A 15064-nucleotide genomic window follows, 5' to 3' on the forward strand; every position below is an offset into this window, starting at 1 on the left:
CCTTGGACCACGAACCTGAGGAATTTTCGGTGCCCCTTTAGGATGGGAATGTGGAAGTAGGCATCCTCCAAATCCAACGACGATAGGAAATCCCCTTCCTCCATCTGGCCCAGGACGTGCTGGAGGGTGACCATCCGGAACTTCTGCGCCTTGATGAACTTGTTCAGACGTCGGAGGTCTAGGATGGGGCGCCATCCTCCCGTCTTCTTCTTCACGAGGAAGTATCTCGAGTAAACTCCGGAGCCCCGAAGCCTCTTTGGGACGATTTCGATGGCGCCCTTCCTGAGCATCGCCTTTACCTCCAGGAGAAGTTGAGGGACGTGAAGTTCTTTCCTGGCCACGGGGGGGACGCGCGGGCACCTTCTTTGAAACTCGAGCGCGTGGCCCCGGGCCAGGGCGTCCAGCACCCAACGGTCGGTGGAGATGGACTCCCACACGCTGACGAATCCCGCCAGCCGGCCTCCCACCGGGGTGCTCCGGTGGGGGCCCGACCCCACAGCCGGTTCAATCCTGTTGGACGCGGCCTTGCCGCCTTGACCTCCTGGGCGACGACGGCGGGGTCCGCTAGACTTGCCTCGTCCTCTGTAGGCCTCTTGCGACGACGAGCGGGCCGCTTGACGGTAGGAAGCGAAACCGCCGCCGGAACCTCTGGAGGCGCCCTTGCCTCCGCTGCTCCGAAAGGGCATCCGACGCTGCTGCAGAACTCCGAGGGCCCGGGCCGTCTCAGTATCCGCCTTGATGGCCTGAAGGGAATCGTCCACTATCTTCCCAAACAGGTTGTTCCCGTCGAAGGGCATGTCCAGGACTCTGGTCTGGACGTCCTGCCGGAAGTCCGTAGCCTTGAGCCATCCACGCCGCCTAAGGCAAACGCCGTTGCCCAACTGGCGGAACCCAGTGTCGGCGATGTCCGTCGCAACGGTAATGGCGTGGTCCGAAGCCACCTCACCTTCCTGCAGGATCTCCAGGGCCTCCGCCCTCTTGTCGTCCGGCAGAAAAAATCCAGCAGGGGAGCTATCTTGTACCAGAGCTCCCTGTCGTAGCGAGCCACGATAGCCAAGGCGTTGGCCGCTTTAATCGTCGTCGCTGCCGACGAGATGACTCTACATCCCATAGCATCCAATTTCTTACCCTCGCCGTCCGGCGGGGAAGTCGATGTGGAGGCCGCACCCCCCCCGCTTTCTTCCTGGCTGCCGCGGAGACGACGGAATCCGGGGTAGGTGGGAGGCGACGACGGAATATCCTCGTCGTATGCCTCGTCGTCCGTACCCGTCGCTGCCGTGTCAGTCCCCGTATCATCCCCTCGGGTGGACGGGGAGGAGGGCTGGACGGGGCGCGACGGTTGAAAAGGAGGTGGTGGATGGATCCTTCTTTTCTTGGTAGGGGGAACACCAGAAGGTCCCGGTTCTGGATCCCCCGACGGGAGAGGTTCCTCCGTCGGTAACGGTAGTCTCGTCCTTATCTCGGAGCATAAGGACTGTATGGCCAACAAAATGGCCGCCGAGTTGTCTTGCGGCGCTGGCAGAGGGGAATCCGACGGGCGAGCAGGGGCCCCGTCGGTATCCTCGACGATGTCGTCGTCGTCGTCACCTGCGTCGGGGTCCATTCCGACGGGCTGGCCTTCTTCCACGCCTAGGCCGTGGCCTAAGACCTCGATCAGCTCCTCTTCTGAGGTTGAGGCCGAATCTACGACGACGCCCTGCCCCCCCTTCTTCTTCCCCACGGAGGGTTTCACGGGGGTCCTATCGATGGGCACAAAAGAAGACTCCCTCCGAGGAGGCAGGGAGATTCTAGGCCCCGAGGTCGCCACCACTGGCGCAGCCTCCACAGGCTGAGCCAGGGCCGCCGCGACCGTTTCGATAGAGGGCTTGGTCGGATGGATCAAGGCCTTCACCACCTTAGGTGCGCTCACCGCCTTATCCTTGAGGGAGGGGGCACTGCCACGCTCCTCCTCTGCCTTAGAGCTCGACCGGGGCCTCTCCAGGAGTTTCGCCGGGTGCTCGGCCTTCCTCTTACCCGACCCAGAGCGTTGGCTCGTGGTTGATGGTGCCGGGGAGGGTGCGCCCTGCCTGGCGCCCGTAGAGCCCGACCGTTCGGCGCTCCCGGTGCCAGCGGACTCGCGGTGCTTAGCCTTATGTTGGGCCCCCGTCGCCGGGGCGCCCTCAAAGGTCTTAGAAGACCGCTCGGATTTCTTCTTCTTCTCACCAGACGGGCTCTTACCCTCCAGCCAGTTGGCGAGACGTTGATGGCGGTCCTTCATGGTCCGTTCCGACATGTTGCCGCAAAACGCACAGTCCTTCTCCACGTGCGTCTTGTCCTCATGAAGGCAGTAAAGGCAGAAAGAGTGTTCGTCCTCCTTAAAGACGTTCTGCAGCTGGCATCCAGGGCAGACCCTGAACAGCTTTCCGGGCGTCGAGCTTCCCTTCTCCTGGGCCATCTCCGAGACCGGGCCTGAGAAGCTTCTGGAGTCCTCCGAAGTGTAGCTCGACGAAATCTTCACCCTTGGGGGGCGCAGACGAATCCGACACGGGTCCCCGTGGATCGGATGTAGAATCGGTGGAGCTTGAGGCTCTTTTGACCGAAAGAATCGAGTTTTTGTGAAAAAACGTGAAAAAATAGCACTAACGCTCGAGAGCAATAGCACGAGGATCCCAACACATGAACGTGCGGTAAAAATCTGAGGATGGCTGCCGGAGGCGGTGCTTGGGTAGAGGGCAGTCATTGGCTGTGGTCAGTGTGGCGCAGAGACCAGTGATTGGTTATTACTACGAAAGACAGATCAGAAACGAAACTGATACTGGTTTTTTCTTTACCGAGGATTCCCAGCCTGACGACGGGGAATATTCATGAGCATGTGAATCCATGCCAGACCCCATGCTGGAGAAGTGAGCCATTTCCCAATTCTCTTTCAAAACTGCATGATCTAGCCGACTAGAAGCGTAACAGGACAAAACTCACTATTACCAGAGCCTACGGCCACACCACACTGAATGCGCCCAATCTAGTCTGATCTCAGACGCTAAGCAGTGTTGGGCCTAGTTAGTACCTGGATGGGAGGCTGCCTGGGAATACCAGGTGCTGTAGGCCTTTTTGCGCTCCATGTTCTAGAAGGGAGCCATTTCGCAATTGTCTTTCAAAACTGCATGATTTAGCCGACTAGATGCTTAGCAGGACAAAATTCACAAGGACCAGAGCCTACGGCCAAACCACACTGAATGCGCCCGATCTCATCTGATCTCAGCCGCCAAGCAGTGTTGGGCCTAGTTAGTACATGGATGGGAGCCCGCCTGGGAATACAATGTGCTGTAGGCTTTTTTTGTGCTCCATGTTCAGGAAGTGAGCCATTTCTCAATTGTCTTTCAAAATTGCATGGTCTAGCCGACTAGATGCTTAACAGGACAAAACTCACTAGGACCATAACCTACGGCCACACCACACTGAATGCGCCCCATCTCATCTGATCTCGGAAGCTAAGCAGTGCTGGGCCTAGTTAGAAGCGGGACGGGAGACTACCTGGGAATACCAGGTGCTGTAGGCTTTTTTTGTGCTCCATGTCCAGGAAGTGAGCCATTTCTCAATTGTCTTTCAAAACTGCATGTTCTAGCCGACTAGATGCTTAACAGGACAAAACTCACTATTACCAGAGCCTACGGCCACACCACACTGAATGCGCCTGATCTCGTCTGATCTCGGAAGCTAAGCAGTGTTGGGCCTAGTTAGTACCTGGGTGGTAGACTGCCTGGGAATACCAGGTGCTGTAGGTTATTTTGTACTCCAGGTTCTGGAAGTGAGACATTTCTCCATTGTCTTTCAAAACTGCATGGTCTAGCCGACTAGATGCTTAACAGGACAAAATTCACTAGGACCAAAACCTACAGCCACATCACACTGAATGCGCCCCCTTCTCATCTCATCTAGGAAGCTAAGCAGTGTTGGGACTAGTTAGTACCTGGATGGGAGACCTCCTGGGAATACCAGGTGCTGTAGGCTTTTTTGTGCTCCATGTTCAGGAAGTGAGCCATTTCTCAATTGCCTTTCAAAACTGCATGGTCTAGCCGACTAGATGCTTAACAGGACAAAATTCACCAGGACTAAAGCCTACAGCCACACCACACTGAATGCGCCTGGCCTCGAAAGTTAAGCAGTGTCAGGTCTAGTTAATACCTGGATGGAAGACCACTTGAGAATACCAAGTGCTGTAGGCCTTTCTGTGCTCCATGTTCAGGAAGTGAGCCATTTCTTAATTCTCTTTCAAGACTTCATGATCTAGCCGACTAGATGCTTAACATGACGTTTTAAAAATAAAATGTATCCCTTTTTATAGGGGAAATGTTGGACAACAACATGAGGGCTGGAGCTACCTATTTACATAGAATTAAAATACGGGTAGTGTGTTCATGGGTAATAAATCTACCTTCACATGTAATGCAGTACAGAGAATATTGAGTCCATAAAGAGGCTTAAAAGAAATCCATTATTGTATTGGTTGTTTTCTCCAACTCCCTGCAACAGAAACAGGATGGATGGAGTACATTTATCCTACTAGACATAGGAGTCCTGAGTGGGCACACAAGTCTTATACATCGTGCCTGATCGAGCGCTGATCGAGTGATGAGCGTGGTTTTATGATGCAAGTGGCATTATGGCTTATAGCATTTTTCAAGCCTGCGGGCACACCACCCTGAATGCGCCAGCTCTTGTCTGATTTCAGAACCTAAGCAGTGTCAGGCCTATTTAGTAGCTGGATGGGAGACTGCCTGGGAATACCAGGCGCTGTAGACATTTTTTCTACTCCATGTTCAGGAAGTGAGCCATTTCTCAATTGTCTTTCAAAACTGCATGTTCTAGCCGACTAGATGCTTAACAGGACAAAACTCACTTGGACCAAAGCCTACGGCCACACCACACTGAATGCGCCTGATCTCGTCTGATCTCGGAAGCTAAGCAGTGTTGGGCCTAGTTAGTACCTGGGTGGTAGACTGCCTGGGAATACCAGGTGCTGTAGGTTATTTTGCACTCCATGTTCAGGAAGTGAGCCATTTCTCAATTGTATTTCAAAACTGCATGGTCTAGCCGACTAGATGCTTAACAGGACAAAACTCACTAGGACCGAAACCTACAGCCACATCACACTGAATGCGCCCCCTTCTCATCGGATCTTGGAAGCTAAGCAGTGTTAGGACTAGTTAGTACCTGGATGGGAGACCACCTGGGAATACCAGGTGCTGTAGGCTTTTTCGTGCTCCATGTTCAGGAAGTGAGCCATTTCCCAATTCTCTTTCAAACTGCATGATCTAGCCGACTAGATGCTTAACAGGACAAAACTCACTATGACCAGAGCCTACGGCCACACCACACTGAATGCGCCCAATCTAGTCTGATCTCAGACGCTAAGCAGTGTTGGGCCTAGTTAGTACCTGGATGGGAGACTGCCTGGGAATACCAGGTGCTGTAGGCCTTTTTTGTGCTGCATGTCCAGGAAGTGAGCCATTTCTCAATTGTCTTTCAAAACTGCATGTTCTAGCCGACCAGATGCTTAACAGGACAAAACTCACTTGACCAAAGCCTACGGCCACACCACACTGAATGCGCCCAATCTAGTCTGATCTCAGACGCTAAGCAGTGTTGGGCCTAGTTAGTACCTGGATGGGAGACTGCCTGGGAATACCAGGTGCTGTAGGCCTTTTTTGTGCTGCATGTCCAGGAAGTGAGCCATTTCTCAATTGTCTTTCAAAACTGCATGTTCTAGCCGACCAGATGCTTAACAGGACAAAACTCACTTGACCAAAGCCTACGGCCACACCACACTGAATGCGCCCCATCTCATCTGATCTCGGGAGCTAAGCAGTGTTGGGCCTAGTTAGAAGCGGGACGGGAGACTACCTGGGAATAACAGGTGCTGTAGGCTGTTTTTGTGCTCCATGTCCAGGAAGTGAGACATTTCTCAATTGTCTTTCAAAACTGCATGTTCTAGCCGACCAGATGCTTAACAGGACAAAACTCACTTGACCAAAGCCTACGGCCACACCACACTGAATGCGCCTGATCTCGTCTGATCTCGGAAGCTAAGCAGTGTTGGGCCTAGTTAGTACCTGGGTGGTAGACTGCCTGGGAATACCAAGTGCTGTAGGTTATTCTGCACTCCAGGTTCTGGAAGTGAATAATTTCCCCATTGTCTTTCAAAACTTCATGGTCTAGCCGACTAGATGCTTAACAGGACAAAACTCACTAGGACCAAAACCTACAGCCACATCACACTGAAAGCGCCCCCTTCTCATCTGATCTCGGAAGCTAAGCAGTGTTGGGACTAGTTAGTACCTGGATGGGAGACCTCCTGGGAATACCAGGTGCAGTAGGCTTTTTTTTGCTCCATGTTCAGGAAGTGAGCCATTTCTCAATTGTCTTTCAAAACTGCATGGTCTAGCCGACTAGATGCTTAACAGTGCAAAACTCACTAGGACCACAGCCTTCGGCCACAACACACTGAATGTGCCTGAACTCGGAAGCGATGCAGTGTTGGGCCTAGTTATTACCTGGAAGGGAGACTGCCTGGGAATACCAGGTGCTGTAGGCTTTTTTGAGCTCCAGGTTCTGGAAGTGAGCCATTTCTCCATTGTCTTTCAAAACTGGATGGTCTAGCTGACTAGATGCTTAACAAGACAAAACTCACTATGACCAGAGCCTACGGCCACACCAAACTGAATGCGCCCGATCTTGTCTGATCTCGGAAGCTAAGCAGTGTTGGGCCTGGAAGGGAGACTGCCTGTGAATACCAGGTGCTGTAGGCTTTTATGAGCTCCAGGTTCTGGAAGTGAGCCATTTCTCCATTGTCTTTCAAAACTGGATGGTCTAGCTGGCTAGATGCTTAACAAGACAAAACTCACTAGGACCAGAGCCTACGGCCAAACCACACTGAATGCGCCCAATCTCATCTGATCTCAGCCGCCAAGCAGTGTTGGGCCTACTTAGTACCTGGATGGGAGCCCGCCTGGGAATACAATGTGCTGTAGGCTTTTTTTGTGCTCAATGTTCAGGAAGTGAGCCATTTCTCAATTGTCTTTCAAAACTGCATGATTTAGCCGACTAGATGCTTAACAGGACAAAATTCACTAGGACCAGAGCCTACGGCCAAACCACACTGAATGCGCCCGATCTCATCTGATCTCAGCCGCCAAGCAGTGTTGGGCCTAGTTAGTACCTGGATGGGAGCCCGCCTGGGAATACAATGTGCTGTAGGCTTTTTTTGTGCTCAATGTTCAGGAAGTGAGCCATTTCTCAATTGTCTTTCAAAACTGCATGGTCTAGCCGACTAGAAGGACAAAACTCACCAGGATTAAAGCCTACAGCAACACCACACTAAATGCGCCTGGCATCGGAAGCTCAGCAGTGTCAGGTCTAGTTAGTTCCTGGATGGGAGACCACCTGGGAATACCAGGTGCTGTAGGCTTTTTCGTGCTCCATGTTCAGGAAGTGAGCCATTTCCCAATTCTCTTTCAAAACTGCATGATCTAGCCGACTAGATGCTTAACAGGACAAAACTCACTAGGACCAGAGCCTACGGCCACACCACACTGAATGCGCCCCATCTCATCTGATCTCGGAAGCTAAGCAGTGTTGGGCCTAGTTAGAATCGGGACGGGAGACTACCTGGGAATAACAGGTGCTGCAGGCTGTTTTTGTGCTCCATGTCCAGGAAGTGAGCCATTTCTCAATTGTCTTTCAAAACTGCATGTTCTAGCCGACCAGATGCTTAACAGGACAAAACTCACTTGGACCAAACCCTACGGCCACACCACACTGAATGCGCCTGATCTCGTCTGATCTCGGAAGCTAAGCAGTGTTGGGCCTAGTTAGTACCTGGGTGGTAGACTGCCTGGGAATACCAGGTGCTGTAGGTTATTCTGCACTCCAGGTTCTGGAAGTGAGCCATTTCTCCATTGTCTTTCAAAACTTCATGGTCTAGCCGACTAGATGCTTAACAGGACAAAACTCACTAGGACCAAAACCTACAGCCACATCACACTGAATGCACCCAATCTCGTCTGATCTCAGAAGGTAAACAGTGTCGAGCTTAGTTAGTATCTGGATGGGAGACTGCCTGGGAATACCAGGTGCTGTAGGCTTTTTTGTGCTACATGTTCAGGAAGTGAGCCATTTCTCAATTGTATTTCAAAACTGCATGGTCTAGCCGACTAGATGCTTAACAATGCAAAACTCACTAGGACCAGAGCCTACGGCCAGACCACACTGAATGCCCCTGATCTCATCTGATCTTGGAAACTAAGGAGTGTCGGGCCTAGTAAGTACCTGAATGGGAGACCACCTGGGAATGCCAGGTGCTGTAGGCTTTTTTGTGCTCCATGTTCAGGAAGTAAGCCATTTCTCAATTGTCTTTCAAAACTGCATGGTCTAGCCGACTAGATGCTTAACAGTGCAAAACTCACTAGGACCACAGCCTACGCCCACAACACACTGAATGTGCCTGAACTCGGAAGCAATGCAGTGTTGGGCCTAGTTAGTACCTGGAAGGGAGACCGCCTGGGAATACCAGGTGATGTAGGCTTTTTTTGTGCTCCATGTTCAGGAAGTGAACCATTTCTCAATTGTCTTTCAAAACTGCATGGTCTAGCCGACTAGATGCTTAACAGGACAAAACTCACTAGCACAAAAGCCTACGGCCGCACCACACTGAATGCACCCAATCTCGTCTGATCTCAGAAGGTAAACAGTGTCGAGCCTAGTTGGTACACGGATGGGAGACCGCCTGGGAATACCAGGTGCTGTTGGCTTTTTTGTGCTCCATGTTCAGGAAGTGAGCCATTTCTCAATTGTCTTTCAAAACTGCATGGTCTAGCCGACTAGATGCTTAACAGGACAAAATTCACTAGGACCAGAGCCTACGGCCACACCACACTGAATGCGCCCGATCTCATCTGATCTCAGCCGCTAAGCGGTGTTGGGCCTAGTTAGTACCTGGATGGGAGCCCACCTGGGAATACAATGTGCTGTAGGCTTTTTTTGTGCTCCATGTCCAGGAAGGAACAAGTTACTTACCTGTAACTGTTGTTCTCCAGCATGGGTCTGGCATGGATTCACATGCTCATGAATATTCCCCGTCGTCAGGCTGGGAATCCTCGGTAAAGAAAAAACCAGTATCAGTTTCGTTTCTGATCTGTCTTTCGTAGTAATAACCAATCACTGGTCTCTGCGTCATACTGACCACAGCCAATGACTGCCCTCTACCTAAGCACCGCCTCTGGCAGCCATCTTCAGATTTGGAAGCACGTGAAGTGGCAGTATGACCAAGTGAAGAGCCGCAGAGGGGTAGGCGGGAGGGTTCGCATGTGAATCCATGCCAGACCCATGCTGGAGAACAACAGTTACAGGTAAGTAACTTGTTCCTTCTCCAGCATGGGGTCTGGCATGGATTCACATGCTCATGAATAAAGAATACATAGCAGTACACACATGCACAACCACGGGAGGTGGCAAAGGCTCAACATTAAGCATCACATAAACTCAACATTAAGCATCTTACCTCCTCACCAGGCTCACCTCAGGCGAACAGGTTGCGCAGCACTGCTTGGCCGACCCTGGACTCCTCCCTGGAATCCCGGTCGACGCAGTAGAATTTCGTGAAGGTGTGCGTCGACCTCCACGTAGCAGCCCTGCATATGTCCAGCAGGGGCACACCAGATAGGAACGCCGTGGTAGCTGCGATCGCTCTGGTGGAGTGGGCTCTCGGACGGCCAGGCAGCGGTCGGTTTGCCAACCGATGACAGTACATGATACAGCCGGAGAGCCATCTGGAAATGGAAGCCTTCGAGAGAGCCTTCCCCTGATTGACAGGTCCAAAGTTCACAAAGAGTTGTGACGTCTTCCGAAAACACTTCGTGCGGTCTACGTAGAACTTCAGCGCTCTAGCCACATCCAGCGAGTGCAAAGTCCTCTCAGCCGGCGACGAAGGCGACGGGAAGAACACAGGCAACACCAAGGGTTCGTTGAGATGGAAGTCCGACGGCACCTTGGGCATGAAGGAGGAGTGCGTCCTGAGCACTACCCTCGTGTCGTGGAAAGTCAAGTACGGGGCCTTGCAGGAAAGGGCCTGGATCTCTCCCACTCGTCGTGCGGAGGTGATGGCCACAAGAAAAGCTGTTTTCCACGATAGAAACTTCAACGGGGCCGAGTGCAGAGGCTCGAACGGAGGTCCCATGAGCTTGGTCAGCACCACGTTGAGCTCCCACGCCGGGGCCGGGGCCTTCACCGGCGGGAACGATCTGAACAGTCCCTTCATGAACTCTTTCACCAGACGATGAGACCACAAGGACGTCCGCCCCGTGGTTCTGGTGTATCGGGAGATCGCAGCAAGATGAATCTTGATGGACGCGTGTGCCAGACCAGCTTTGGCCAGCGTCAGCAGGTACGGCAGTACTTGGGGAGCCGTAATCCGTAGAGGGTTAATCTTCTGTGCGTGGCACCAGACAGAGAACCTCTTCCATTTGTGTCCGTAGCATTTAAGAGTCGAGGACGCCCTGGCCTTTGCAAGAACCTCTCTGCAATCGGCCGGTATGTCGTATCCTCCAAACTCTAGCGCTGCAGGAGCCAGGCCTGCAAGTTCAGCGACTTCGGGTCGTGGTGGAGGATGGCGCCTCCTTCCCTGGAGAGTAGATCCGCGTCCACCGGCAGCTTGATTGGCGGGGACGTTGACAAGTCCAGAAGGTCCGGGAACCATATCTGCCTCGGCCACGCAGGTGCGACGAGGATCATCCTGCACCGTGACCTCTTGAGCTGGTTGACGAGCCGGATTAGCAGTGGCAAAGGAGGGAACGCGTAGAGGAACAGGCCCTCCCAGGGGAACGAGAAAGCATCGCCCATGCTCCTCGTCTGGGGAAACCTGCTGGCGAACCTCCGGCACTTGGTGTTCGTCGCCGTCGCGAACAGGTCGATCTGGGGTGTGCCCCACCGTCGGAAGAGGCGATCCACCAGATCCTGCCGTAGTTCCCACTCGTGGCACGAGCGCAGCTCCCTGCTGAGTGAGTCGGCGATGGTGTTTTTTATCCCTGCCAGATGAAACGGCACCAGAAAAATCCCTTGGGCGACGGCCCAATGCCACAGGTCCTGCGCCTCCTTGGACAGCGCTGGGGACCTGGTTCCGCCCCGTTTCCTGATGTAAAACATGGTGGTGGTGTTGTCGGTGAAGATCCTCACCACCTTGCCCTTGAGGGACGGAAGGAAGGACCTGAGGGCCCAAAACACTGCACGGAGCTCCAGGACGTTGATATGCAGGGACTTCTCCGTCGGGAGCCAGAGTCCCCTTGCGTGCAGATTTTCGGTGTGCGCTCCCCACCCTTCCAGGGAGGCATCCGTGGTCACAGTCTCCTGGTGGGCTGGGGTCTGGAAGTCCATGCCCGCCGTCAGATGCGCGCGGGTGCCCCACCACCGTATCGCTCGTCAGAAACTCTCGTCGAGCTTGATCCTTTCCTCGAAGCTGCCCGTCGTCTGGATCAAGCGCGCATCCAGGAATTCTTGCAACGGGCGCATCCGGAGCCTGCACATGGGAATGAGGTAGATGCAGGAAGACATCATCCCGAGGAGGGACTTGATGGACCTCACCTTGGCCGCGTCGGCCACCAACATCCGTTGCACCTTGCCCAAGATGGTCCTGGTCCTCTCCTCCGACGGGGAGGCCAGAAGGGACACTGTGTCGAGCCTCGCTCCCAGAAACAGTGCGACTTGCGCGGGCACCAGGTGGGATTTGGCGTAGTTCACGGAGAATCCCAGGTCCGTGAGGAGTTGGACGGTCCTTGCCGTGTGGACCACGGCGAGCTCCCTCGTCTTGGCGCGGATGAGCCAGTCGTCCAGGTAGGGGTAGACGTGAATCCCCTCGCGGCGCAGCTGCGCCGCCACCGGTGCGAGGCACTTGGTGAATACCCTGGGTGCCGACCGTAGTCCGAAGGGAAGGGCTTTGAACTGGTAATGACGCCCTTGGACCACGAATCTGAGGAATTTTCGGTGCCCCTTTAGGATGGGAATGTGGAAGTAGGCATCCTCCAAATCCAACGACGATAGGAAGTCTCCTTCCTCCAGCTGACCCAGGACGTGCTGGAGGGTGACCATCCGGAACTTCTGCGCCTTGATGAACTTGTTCAGACGTCGCAGGTCTAGGATGGGGCGCCATCCTCCCGTCTTCTTCTTCACGAGGAAGTATCGCGAGTAGACTCCGGAGCCCCGAAGCCTCTTTGGGACGAGTTCGATGGCGCCCTTTCTGAGCATCGCCTTTACCTCCAGGAGAAGTTGAGGGACGTGAAGTTCTTTCCTGGCCACGGGGGGGACGCGCGGGCACCTTCTTTGAAACTCGAGCGTGTGGCCCCGGGCCAGGGCGTCCAGCACCCAACGGTCGGTGGAGATGGACTCCCACACGCTGACGAAGCCCGCCAGCCGGCCTCCCACCGGGGTGCTTCGGTGGGGGCCCGACCCCACGGCCGGTTCAATCCTGCTTGGACGCGGCCTTGCCGCCTTGACCTCCTTGGCGACGACGGCGGGGTCCGCTAGACTTGCCTCGTCCTCTGTAGGCCTCTTGCGACGACGAACGGGCCGCTTGACGGTAGGAAGCGAAACCGCCGCCGGAACCTTTGGAGGCGCCCTTGCCTCCGCCGCTCCGAAAGGGCGTTCGTCGTTGCTGCAGGACTCCAAGGGCCCTGGCCGTCTCAGTATCCGCCTTGATGGCCTGAAGGGAATCGTCCACTGTCTTCCCAAACAGGTTGTTCCCGTCGAAGGGCATGTCCAGGACTCTGGTCTGGACGTCCTGCCGAAAGTCTGTAGCTTTGAGCCATCCACGACGTCGAAGGCAAACGCCGTTGCCCAGCTGGCGGAACCCAGTGTCGGCGATGTCCGTCGCCACGGTGATGGCGTGGTCCGACGCCACCTCACCTTCCTGCAGGATCTCAAGGGCCTCTGCCCTCTTGTCGTCCGGCAGAAAATCCAGCAGGGGAGCTATCTTGTACCAGAGCTCCCTGTCGTAGCGGGCCACGATAGCCAAGGCGTTGGCCGCTTTAATCGTCGTCGCTGCCGACGAGATGACTCTACGTCCCATAGCATCCAATTTCTTTCCCTCGCCGTCCGGCGGGGAAGTTGATGTGGAGGCCGCACCCCCCCCCGCTTTCTTCCTGGCTGCCGCGGAGACGACGGAGTCCGGGGTAGGCTGCGCCCGGAGGCATAGGGGGGCCGTGTCCGGGACCCGGTACTTTTTCTCGTACCGGTCTCTTCTAGCTGGCGTCGTGGAAGGGTTCTTGAGGAGGGAAAGGCCCTCATCCCAAATGTCGTCCAACAGAGGCACTGCGAGGACCGTCTTCCTCTTGGCCTCGCGCCGCTGATAAAGGAAGCCTTCCTTTTTCTTCTCCTCAGGGCAGAGTTGGAAAAGCTCGGAAGCCCTGGAGATCATGGAGTGGAAAGATCCGATCTCGTCGGGCGGAGAAGCCCTGGTGGGAGGCGACGACGGAAAATCCTCGTCGTATGCCTCGTCGTCCGTACCCGTCGCTGCCGTGTCAGTCCCCGTATCATCCCCTCGGGTGGACGGGGAGGAGGGCTGGACGGGGCGCGACGGTTGAAAAGGAGGTGGTGGATGGATCCTTCTTTTCTTGGTAGGGGGAACACCAGAAGGTCCCGGTTCTGGATCCCCCGACGGGAGAGGTTCCTCCGTCGGTAACGGTAGCCTCGTCCTTATCTCGGAGCATAAGGACTGTATGGCCAACAAAATGGCCGCCGAGTTGTCTTGCGGCGCTGGCAGAGGGGAATCCAACGGGCGAGCAGGGGCCCCGTCGGTATCCTCGACGATGTCGTCGTCGTCACCTGCGTCGGGGTCCATTCCGACGGGCTGGCCTTCTTCCACGCCTAGGCCGTGGCTTAAGACCTCGATCAGCTCCTCTTCTGAGGTTGAGGCCGAATCTACGACGACGCCCTGCCCCCCCTTCTTCTTCCCCACGGAGGGTTTCACGGGGGTCCTATCGATGGGCACAAAGGAAGACTCCCTCCGCGGAGGCAGGGAGATTCTGGGCCGAGGTCGCCACCACTGGTGTAGCCACCACAGGCTGAGCCAGGGCCGCCGCGACCGTTTCGATAGAGGGCTTGGTCGGATGGATCAAGGCCTTCACCACCTTAGGTGCGCTCACCGCCTTATCCTTGAGGGAGGGGGTACTGCCACGCTCCTCCTCTGCCTTAGAGCTCGACCGGGGCCTCTCCAGGAGCTTCGCCGGGTGCTCGGCCTTCCTCTTACCCGACCCAGAGCGTTGGCTCGTGGTTGATGGTGCCGGGGAGGGTGCGCCCTGCCTGGCGCCCGTAGAGCCCGACCGTTCGGCGCTCCCGGTGCCAGCGGACTCGCGGTGCTTGGCCTTATGTTGGGCCCCCGTCGCCGGGGCGCCCTCAAAGGTCTTAGAAGACCGCTCGGATTTCTTCTTCTTCTCGCCAGACGGGCTCTTACCCTCCAGCCAGTTGGCGAGACGTTGATGGCGGTCCTTCATGGTCCGTTCCGACATGTTGCCGCAAAACGCACAGTCCTTCTCCACGTGCGTCTTGTCCTCATTAAGGCAGTAAAGGCAGAAAGAGTGTTCGTCCTCCTTGAAGACGTTCTGCAGCTGGCATCCAGGGCAGACCCTGAACAGCTTTCCGGGCGTCGAGCTTCCCTTCTCCTGGGCCATCTCCGAGACCGGGCCTGAGAAGCTTCTGGAGTCCTCCGAAGCGTAGCTCGACGAAATCTTCACCCTTGAGGGGCACAGATGAATCCGACACGGGTCCCCGTTGATCGGATGTAGGATCGGTGGAGCTTGAGGCTCTTTTGACCGAAAGAATCGAAGTTTTTTTGTGAAAAAGCGCGAAAAAAGCACTAACGCTCGAGAGCAATAGCACGAGGATCCCAACACATGAACGTGCGGTAAAAATCTGAAGATGGCTGCCAGAGGCGGTGCTTAGGTAGAGGGCAGTCATTGGCTGTGGTCAGTATGACGCAGAGACCAGTGATTGGTTATTACTACGAAAGACAGATCAGAAACGAAACTGATACTGGTTTTTTCTT

The 15064-nt window shown here is 55.0% G+C and overlaps 3 non-coding genes and 17 pseudogenes across 3 annotated transcripts; all 20 read left to right on the forward strand.

The window, feature by feature from the left end:
- The first annotated feature begins 2965 nt into the window (after window positions 1–2965).
- LOC138456526 (5S ribosomal RNA) lies at window positions 2966–3084 on the forward strand (annotated as a pseudogene).
- A 106-nt stretch (window positions 3085–3190) lies between these two features.
- On the forward strand, window positions 3191–3309 carry LOC138457450 (5S ribosomal RNA; annotated as a pseudogene).
- A 107-nt stretch (window positions 3310–3416) lies between these two features.
- Window positions 3417–3535, forward strand: LOC138458008 (5S ribosomal RNA; annotated as a pseudogene).
- A 107-nt stretch (window positions 3536–3642) lies between these two features.
- Window positions 3643–3761, forward strand: LOC138454945 (5S ribosomal RNA). Its single transcript, XR_011261600.1, has one exon. It is a non-coding gene; the product is annotated as a 5S ribosomal RNA (ribosomal RNA).
- A 106-nt stretch (window positions 3762–3867) lies between these two features.
- LOC138459727 (5S ribosomal RNA) lies at window positions 3868–3987 on the forward strand (annotated as a pseudogene).
- An 899-nt stretch (window positions 3988–4886) lies between these two features.
- On the forward strand, window positions 4887–5005 carry LOC138454946 (5S ribosomal RNA). Its single transcript, XR_011261601.1, has one exon. It is a non-coding gene; the product is annotated as a 5S ribosomal RNA (ribosomal RNA).
- Window positions 5006–5111: 106 nt separating this feature from the next.
- LOC138459523 (5S ribosomal RNA) lies at window positions 5112–5231 on the forward strand (annotated as a pseudogene).
- Window positions 5232–5336: 105 nt separating this feature from the next.
- Window positions 5337–5455, forward strand: LOC138456159 (5S ribosomal RNA; annotated as a pseudogene).
- A 106-nt stretch (window positions 5456–5561) lies between these two features.
- Window positions 5562–5680, forward strand: LOC138456160 (5S ribosomal RNA; annotated as a pseudogene).
- Window positions 5681–5786: 106 nt separating this feature from the next.
- On the forward strand, window positions 5787–5905 carry LOC138458363 (5S ribosomal RNA; annotated as a pseudogene).
- Window positions 5906–6011: 106 nt separating this feature from the next.
- On the forward strand, window positions 6012–6130 carry LOC138455671 (5S ribosomal RNA; annotated as a pseudogene).
- Window positions 6131–6236: 106 nt separating this feature from the next.
- On the forward strand, window positions 6237–6356 carry LOC138459097 (5S ribosomal RNA; annotated as a pseudogene).
- Window positions 6357–6891: 535 nt separating this feature from the next.
- On the forward strand, window positions 6892–7010 carry LOC138459068 (5S ribosomal RNA; annotated as a pseudogene).
- A 107-nt stretch (window positions 7011–7117) lies between these two features.
- Window positions 7118–7236, forward strand: LOC138456165 (5S ribosomal RNA; annotated as a pseudogene).
- Window positions 7237–7550: 314 nt separating this feature from the next.
- Window positions 7551–7669, forward strand: LOC138458758 (5S ribosomal RNA; annotated as a pseudogene).
- Window positions 7670–7776: 107 nt separating this feature from the next.
- On the forward strand, window positions 7777–7895 carry LOC138455243 (5S ribosomal RNA). The gene has a single exon (XR_011261884.1). It is a non-coding gene; the product is annotated as a 5S ribosomal RNA (ribosomal RNA).
- A 106-nt stretch (window positions 7896–8001) lies between these two features.
- On the forward strand, window positions 8002–8120 carry LOC138458108 (5S ribosomal RNA; annotated as a pseudogene).
- Window positions 8121–8226: 106 nt separating this feature from the next.
- Window positions 8227–8345, forward strand: LOC138456371 (5S ribosomal RNA; annotated as a pseudogene).
- A 322-nt stretch (window positions 8346–8667) lies between these two features.
- Window positions 8668–8786, forward strand: LOC138459346 (5S ribosomal RNA; annotated as a pseudogene).
- Window positions 8787–8892: 106 nt separating this feature from the next.
- LOC138456001 (5S ribosomal RNA) lies at window positions 8893–9011 on the forward strand (annotated as a pseudogene).
- The last annotated feature ends 6053 nt before the right edge of the window (window positions 9012–15064 follow it).

This window comes from Ambystoma mexicanum, chromosome 4p (genome assembly GCF_040938575.1).
Source record: "Ambystoma mexicanum isolate Mex_15411 chromosome 4p, UKY_AmexF1_1, whole genome shotgun sequence".
NCBI classification, from domain to species: Eukaryota; Metazoa; Chordata; class Amphibia; order Caudata; family Ambystomatidae; genus Ambystoma; species Ambystoma mexicanum.